Consider the following 8,654-nt stretch of genomic DNA (forward strand, 5'->3'; position numbering starts at 1 on the left):
AGATTCACAACCGTGTCCCGCCGTGACAAGGTTCAATTTCACACTGTCGCAGGTAATGACCCGTAGGGTTCGCACAAGTTACTAAATATGCATACTGACAAAGAACCAAAAAGATGTACACATCTCCTTCAAGTTTCGGAATACGGGCATATATATATGCTTTAGGCACTTTGGCTGTGTGCATATTTAATGCTTTGACTTTGCTAAGGTGGAGTATTTTGAAATTTGTATTATAATTTTGGAGACGACATGTTTGTCATGTACATGTACAGTCAAAGTAGCGGATCAAATAAGGCTTCAGACGTAACTACCATTCTGTACCAGCCCGTGGTTAAGACATAGAGTGTACACATAGGTAGTTAGTTCTGACATAGTATTTATTTTCTCTTCCGCACGTGTATAGGTATGTAATGTACTATTTTTAACCCCCGACGTAAAAACGAAGGGGTGTTATAAGTTTGACGTGTCTGTCTATGTGTTTGTCTGTCTGTCTGTCTGTCTGTCTGTTTGTCTGTCGGTCTGTGTGTGTGTCTGTCTGTGGCTTCGTAGCTCCCGAACCGATGAACCGATTTAGATTTAGTTTTTTTTTGTCTGAAAGCTGAGTTAGTCGGTAGGGTTCTTAGCCATGTTTCATGAAAATCGGTCAACTATGACGCGGTCCCCCCGACCGCGTCATAGTTGACCGGTTTTTTCAAAAATTTTAATTTTTAATAATTTTGTTTTTAAAAAACGCGCGCGTATGTATGTATGCGTCGCGCTCTCGACATGTAAAGGCGGGGTCGCTACTCTTGAGAAAGGTTCTCGAAATTGAACATGTCGAACGCTATATCGACTTAATACGTGAGTAACCCGCTTAAAATATTTTTAAATATGTATGAGTCTCACGGGAGTTTTATAGTTAAAATAATTTTGTTTTTGTTGTTTCCATCAGTAAGATATTGCAGGTACATCGTATTCACATCCTATAAGCATAGTTCTCATACGCCAGATACTTTCCCGTCTCCGTAGACTGCACATAAATCGGTTTTTCGTGACAGATTACGTCAGAGCTCTCGAAAAAGTTTCAATGACTAAAGCTGGTGATGAATACGTTCTTCTCCCATATAAAAGATTCACTTACTTTATCAAGCTTTTAACGATAAAAAAATGAGACTCTATTTGGACGTAGTTACGCAGAAACGTTCCAATCCATCTGAAATTGTCATTGAAATGAAAGACTTTTGTTTTTCATACAAGGTCTAAAACTTAACGACAATTTCATGTGGATTGGAACGTTTCTGCGTAACTACGTCCATTTGTAACAGTCAGAGACGATATTAACCTTTCAGATTTAAGTATACACGGTGTAACATAAGGAAACCGAATATTTTTAACAGCGTATTCCTGATTTCAAGATAAAAATGTCATATAAACTTTTCTGGATTTCGCCTAGTTTCGGAGTTATTTATTTATTTAAACTTTATTGCACAAATTTACAAAAAAAAAGAGTACAAATGGCGGACTTAACACCTTGAGGCATTCTCTACCATTAGGCTAAACAGGAACCTTAGTTTGGTGCAGGATTTTAAAAAAATTTACATCATTTAAAAAATTGTGAAATCATTATTATTTCTTAGTACTAAATGCGTTTTGCCCATGATGCCAATTACCTATGGGTCATAATCTATCTATAGCAGCCTTTGAGCGTGCGCAGACAGAGAGCGGTCTGAAGTTCTGCGTTCCGCGTTCAGAGTTCTGCGTTCTTTAGAATGTACCGAGTCTGTAACAACAACGCACACAGCGGGCAGTCAGACCGCAGCGGTCAAAGCGGAACGCCGCGTTCTAGCGTTCCTTTCCCGCCGAGACAGAGAACGCCGGAACGCGGGGATGTCTGAGGTTGCAAACACAGAAAAATAATGAATTGGTTAGGGAAAGGAGGGATTTCTGAGGTCGAATCTACGGATAGTACACGACGAAATGCTGTTATGTTTATTTTATCCTTAATAAATAATTACATACCCTAAAAATACAGCCAGCCTACTATATCAAGTACTTACCTAGTATACGCGTTTCAAACGCTTTTGCTCAATTAATGAAACTATTCATCGACATGCAAATATAAATATCGAATCGCTGTCCATCTGTAAGGAGAATTTAGGTGGTATTTTTTACTGAAGAATACTACAAATTTTGCCTTGTTTTTATCGCGCGCCGCTGATTCGATTCCAGCTCGGCATACTTGGAGGCCTTGGTCACTTTTTCTTTGTATATGATATTTATTTCATGTTTATGAGGTACAACCCCAGTTTATCGGTAAATATTCCTATTCATATCTAGACACGCGGTAGCGTGTCAAGCCAAGTTCAAGTAACAGAACTGGTGAGCAGCACCGTGTGTTATATTACACGAACCATTTGGAGCCACTTTTGACCCCCTCATAACTCAAAAACTATTTGACATAAACGTGTCAAATTTGGCTCATATATTGAGACTTGCGAGATACCTACATATGTGCTTTAAATTTCATAAACACATTTCAAACGGTAATTCAGATAATAACGTCCAAAAATCGTCATTGATCATATATACCTATAGACATAAATTCTGACCCAGTTCCAGATGACCTAGAAAGTTCAAATTTGGCATGCAGATAGGTAATTAGGTAAAAACACGAAAAAAAATCAGAAAATGGTTGATAAAAAAAATTAACCCGAATATTCCGTGTTTTGCTTTTTTGCTAGCCAAGTCAGACCTTAGGCTACAATATATTATCCTAAGTAATAAGAAGAAATGATATTTTATGTTGTTATAAATAAATTTCAGGACGGACCATTGAACTTGGCACCCATTTAGATCTCACTTCTTTTTTCGTTGAAGTCAACAACCAATTAAGGCATTTAGGTATAATATTATTGAACTTGGCTCTCATTTCACATGTATGTTTTTGATGGGATTATAATAGCTTGTTTTGCTATGCATCCCCACGTTTCTCGTTAATTAATTGGCATATGGATTCCAAATGGGGACTAAGAGCGCTTTCACATTATCCGATCCGGCATAAAATGTATAGGTAATCTAAGTTAAGTTTGCAACGATTTTCACAGCCTCATGTAGATGTTATTTTAAACGTCATACTGTGATGAAATTATGACTTTTACTTAACCCTTGCAGAGACGGGCTATTATAGTATTTTATACAATCGTGATATAATACAAAGATTTTCAGTCGAGTACCATCTTTAGGCCACGAAGCTTGCTGAGTGGCCTAATAGTATGGTACGAGAGTGAAACTGAAAAGCTTAATTATATCACTATTGTATACAATACTTTTTCTATGAGTCATCATCTTCATCATAAATGGACGAAAAATATCATCATTCAAGTTAAAATTAATGTTAAAAGCGTCGTTCACCGTTTAACTGAGTCAAAAAATACTCGTGGCATCTTAATAACAATTTTTAATACAGTTGCTCAAAAAGTGCCCGTTTTTTGGCTGTTTAGCGTGCGAGAAGTTGTATTTTACGTACTCGAGAGAGACTTGATTTTGTGCAGGTTGTTTATTTTATAACCAGCAATTATACAATCATTAAATAAATGTCATATACAAAGAAAAAATGACCAATGCCTCCAAGTGTTCCAAGCTGGATTCGAACCAGCGTACTCCGTTAACCGGACGGATGCCTGAACCACTCGGCCATCGGTACACGAAAGCAAGGGTCGAAATTTTCAAGTATATGACACAATTACCGAGAGCTTGGTGCCCCCCGTACGCTGTCGAAGTACGCTGGTTCGAATCCAGCTTGGAACACTTGGAGGCATTGGTCATTTTTTCTTTGTATATGACATTTATTTAATGTTTATAGTATAATAGTAGTGAAGCTGCTTAAAAAATACTAATTAAAATATTTTCTACGAGAAAATAGTTTAATTTGATCTAAAATTATACAATCATCCATACTAATATTAATGGGAAAGTGTGTGTGTCTGTTTGTTTGTCCGTCTTTCACGGCAAAACGGAGCAACAAATTGACGTGTTTTTTGAGTGGAGATAGTTGAAAGAATGGAGAGTGACATAGGCTACTTTTTGTCTCTTTCCAACCCCCCACTTCCCTAAAATGGGAGGAGCACGTTTGTATGGAGCACTCTGCAATTTTGGAATTTAACGTGAGCGAAGCCGCGGGCAAAAGCTAGTTCACTCATATTTTCTATTTGACTCCCGACTGACAATCAAAATCGGATCGGATAATGTGAAAACGCCCTAAAGCCACATCGCGATACATAATTAGGCGTATATTGATTTAAACTAACACGATCTTCACTCATATTATTAAATTAAAACGATGACAAAGAAAGAAAGAAAGTGACTGATGACAATCAAGTGCGGGTAGTTCGAAAAACTCGTACAGCTAGAAGATGTTGATACAACTCCCAGCCAGTCTACCCGTGACCACGGACGTAATGTCATGTCCGAAACGTCGGGTTAAATATAAAACGTAAGTTTTACGCGATTAAGTCCCGTTTTAATTTAATAATATAATTAGGAGTTCCAGTTAAATGCTGAAAATGTTGGAAGGAGGTTGTAGTGGATGTTTTGTGTATGAGCCTTTACCACAAGATGTTAATGTAATATATGATTTTTTTTAAGTATTATAAATGGGCTTACTCTTGGCCACAGACTAGCCAAAGGCAAAGACGTGGCCTACGATGGAGTGAGCTCGCCCAGAAGATGCCTGTTCACTCTTGATTTGAAGGTTGCGGGACTTAATCTATTAAGGTGTTCCAAAGACGGACAAACAAACAGACACACACACTTTCCCATTTATAATTATTAGTATGGATTCTTTTGATATCCGTTTACTAGAATGGTTGTTTATTTTCACTATAGAAACCCGTGGCAAAGAGTTCGAAATGTGGGAAAGCTGTAGTATGATGTTTTGTGCATTCAGATTGCCTTGAAATCACATTTCGGTGAAAAATTGGCTTTTCAGTGCTGGCACAATAACCTATTGTGCCTGTCATATGGCTTTGATATAGCACATACATATTTATAGACCCAGGAACAAACATCTGTGCTCATTACACAAATAAATGCACTTACCGGGATTCGAATCTAGGACTTAGTAGGCTGACAGACCGGTCGTCATTTGCAGTCACAACTATTTGTGTTGAAGTTTAGTAAATCGTCTAGCTTTGTCGACTGCCATAAGTACGCTTTGACAGTGTATTCGTAGTAAGATACAAGCCAGTCTCGTTTTTATGGTAAGCGAGAAAGTGGGACGTCTTACTGAATTTCAACACATTTGTAGATTTTTTGCACTTATATAAAAGAGTTAGCGAGTATTATGTATGTTTATGTATGTTAATTTTTTTGCCTATATTGTGCGATAAGTTTATTTCTTCGAATTTGCTGACACCTACTGACATTATGTAAATTTATCAATTTCCGCTACCTTAAGATTGTCTGGAAGAAATCGCTCTTTAGCGATAAGACCGCCTGTTGTTTACCTTTGTTCGTGTTGCTTCCTTGTTTTGTATTGTTGTATTTTATCAAGGTGTGCAATAAAGAGTATTGTATTGTATTGTATTGTATGTTAAACTCATCTGAGTAACTGACGCAGTCCCGTAGCCATGTGTTTGCGTTGGTAAGGCGGATGACAGACGAGCGGGAATAAACCGCGAGTGTTTTGTGATTGATGACGGTGACTGTGCTAACAGTGCAGACCGGCAGTTGGAACGCTGAACAAAAACATCATACGCTGAATATAAAATTGTTCTTCATCCTCGTTGCGTTATTCCGGCATTCGCCGAGGCTATGTGACCCCGGGGTCCGCTTTGATAACTAATCCCAAGATTTGGCGTAGGCACTATTTTTACGAAAGCGACTGCGATTGGACCTTCCAACCCGAAGGGTAACTAGGCTAACAGTGGCGGGGCGTGAAAATTTTCGTTGGTAAAGCCGGAGGGGTTTTTGGAATCTGTTTTGTATGGACTTCTAGAGATACTAGAGAATTTTAGGGAACCCGTTGGGAATCGAGTTGTATCGACGCTCCGCCACTGCGTAGGCTTTAGTGGAATACAATTAGTACGGTTTCCTCACGATGTTTTCCTTCACTAAAATGGGTAACACTAATCACTATTATTTTGGCATTTGACGTTACTCACAGGAAACTATGTAATTGTTGGTTATTTTCGGGACGCTTTTCACGTTCTCCATGCAATTAATGTCATTTTCCATAACGATTAGCGAGTTCTAAAGCATAGTTAATTTAGAATTGGTACGCGATGGGAGGAATTTAATTTTTAAATGAAAAGAAAAAAGTAAACAATATTTTTATTGCAGAATATAAAAGATCGTTTATTAATTTATAGCGTGTCACATATATTTCAATCATTCAGTATGTTTATGCACAAAATTACGGACTTTTCTGAAAATAGTATTCATCATCCTCTGAACAAGATTTTCATCCATCTTTTTTGTCTGTTGATTCCGTGTGGACCGCAAGGAGTGGATATTTTGAATTATTTTGCCACTATTATTTAATTGTCCTTTAATGAAATAATGATTTGGGCAATAATTATTGCCTAGTAGTTTTCTGGAAATTCAACAATTTAGCAATCATTGACCCAGACCAAGGGGATTTTTCACGTATTTGTTCACAGTGCATTTTCGCCGGTCAACGTCCATCATCAATAACTTACAAACGCAAAAAGTTAGATCAACCAAATTTCTAATATAGAGTTATCAACGTATTAAAATTAAGATGTGATTATCAGTTTTTTTTTAATTTTTAAATATATTTTTTTTATTCGTCGCTAAACGCGTGCCAATACTATGTTAACTATGCTTTATATTCTAACCCCCTTATTCATAGACGTACTCTAAAGTTATCAAGCCGATAAAGTTCGTTTGTCCCTTTCCGACGTATTAGTGTGATAGAAAAGGACAAACGAACTTTATCGGCTTGATAACTTTAGAGTACGTTTATGAATAAGGGGGTAAAACGTCAAAAACTCTTAGAACATGACATGTTCGAGGGATGCTGCTAATAAATAATCTGTACACGCCTTTGAGGTGTAAAACTCTCTGTCGCTATTTTCATTATCATCACTTACCATCAGGTGTGATCGTGGTCAAACGTCTACCTATACAAACTAAAAAAAAAAGAATGTGAAATATCTCGCAAATTATAAATGCAGACATCAAATCGCAATGAAAAAATCAACAGTGATCGACACTGGCCAACGTGGGACTCGAACCCACATCCTTGGATTGCCAGTCCAATGCGTTACCAATTGCGCCAGCCGACCGTCCGTCCATGACTGCGAATTTAACATATGCGACTGTTGTTATATTTAAAAAAAACATATGGATTATTAACATGTGAAATATCTGTTTATTTCAGCAATTCCCGTCAACTTTGTACAATGCCACGTCAGCAAATTTTAATTGATCCTATTTTGTTACCAAAATTTAGTAATATAATTCGACTTTCGTAAGATATATATACAAGATAATTGTTATAATTAAGAAAATATAGATACTAGAGAACATTAATGACGAAATAAAACTTAATAAAATCTCAATTCATCAACAAAATCTTGGTAACAAAATAGGAATTAATAAAAACAAATTTAACTTTTCCCTTAATTTTTGTACAAACTTTTCGAGAACTGCTGATTTACACCCTGCTACCCATGGGTTTGTAAAAACCACCGTTAAGTACCTTAAATTTGTGTTTTATTAACCTTGTAAAAAAACATACATACATACATATAATCACGCCTGCATTCCCATAAAGGGGTAGGCAGAGCACATGAAACTACTCAAGTTTCAGTGCCACCCTTGGCAACGTAGGGGTTAAAAAAAAATGAAATTGTGATATTGCAGTGACAGGTTGCCAGCCTCTCGCCTACGCCACAATTTAACCCATATCCCACAGTCGACTTCTACGACACCCACGGGTAGAAAGGGGGTGGTGAAATTCTTAACCCATCACCACACAAATAAAACATTCAAAAACGCTCGTCTACATTGTACCTTGTACCCGATCGCGGCGCCACAAAACCCCGTCCGTTGAAATAATAACGGGCAATCGACAGCCCTATTTTTTCCGATTGTTTTCTACCGTTTCATTAAACGTAGCTTCTTTCGCGGACTTTTATTGGGAAATGCAAAAAATGGTTGAAAAAGGAATTCCCGGAACAAATTTCGATTCTTCTGTTTCTCGATTACGCTTCATCTGAGCTTTTCGAGAAGAAAAGAAGTTACTTTGTGAAGTATCGCTATTGATGGCCTTCACTTCTTTTATGAGATAGCAAACGAGCAGATAGGTCGCTTGATGGTAAGCGGTCACCACTGCCTGTTGTCACCCGCAACACTAAAATGGTTGGAAGTGCGTTGCCGGCTTTTAAGATGGAAGTCTTTCATACAATATTTTTCATCATAACTGAATCAAAAACGAAAAAAAATATACAAAAGGTAATTATGGTACATAACTCATTACTGAGAACGGTTTTTCTATAACTCCCACTCCTGCGTCCAATTGCACATTTACTGTGCGAGTGTGACGAAAAATCTATAAAGTAACAAAATCCTTTGTTCCAGTGACAATATATAAAATTACTTCGGACATTTGTTTCACAGAGCGCTGGTTTTACCACGCTTGAGTTATAGTG

General features: G+C 37.4%; 1 non-coding gene across 1 annotated transcript; it reads right to left on the reverse strand.

Moving 5' to 3' along the window:
• Positions 1-7,214: 7,214 nt before the first annotated feature.
• On the reverse strand, positions 7,215-7,286 carry Trnaa-ggc. Its single transcript has one exon. It is a non-coding gene; the product is annotated as a tRNA-Ala (tRNA).
• Between the last annotated feature and the right edge of the window lie 1,368 nt (positions 7,287-8,654).

The sequence above is a fragment of the Leguminivora glycinivorella genome, chromosome 12, assembly GCF_023078275.1.
Source record: "Leguminivora glycinivorella isolate SPB_JAAS2020 chromosome 12, LegGlyc_1.1, whole genome shotgun sequence".
Lineage (NCBI taxonomy): Eukaryota > Metazoa > Arthropoda > Insecta > Lepidoptera > Tortricidae > Leguminivora > Leguminivora glycinivorella.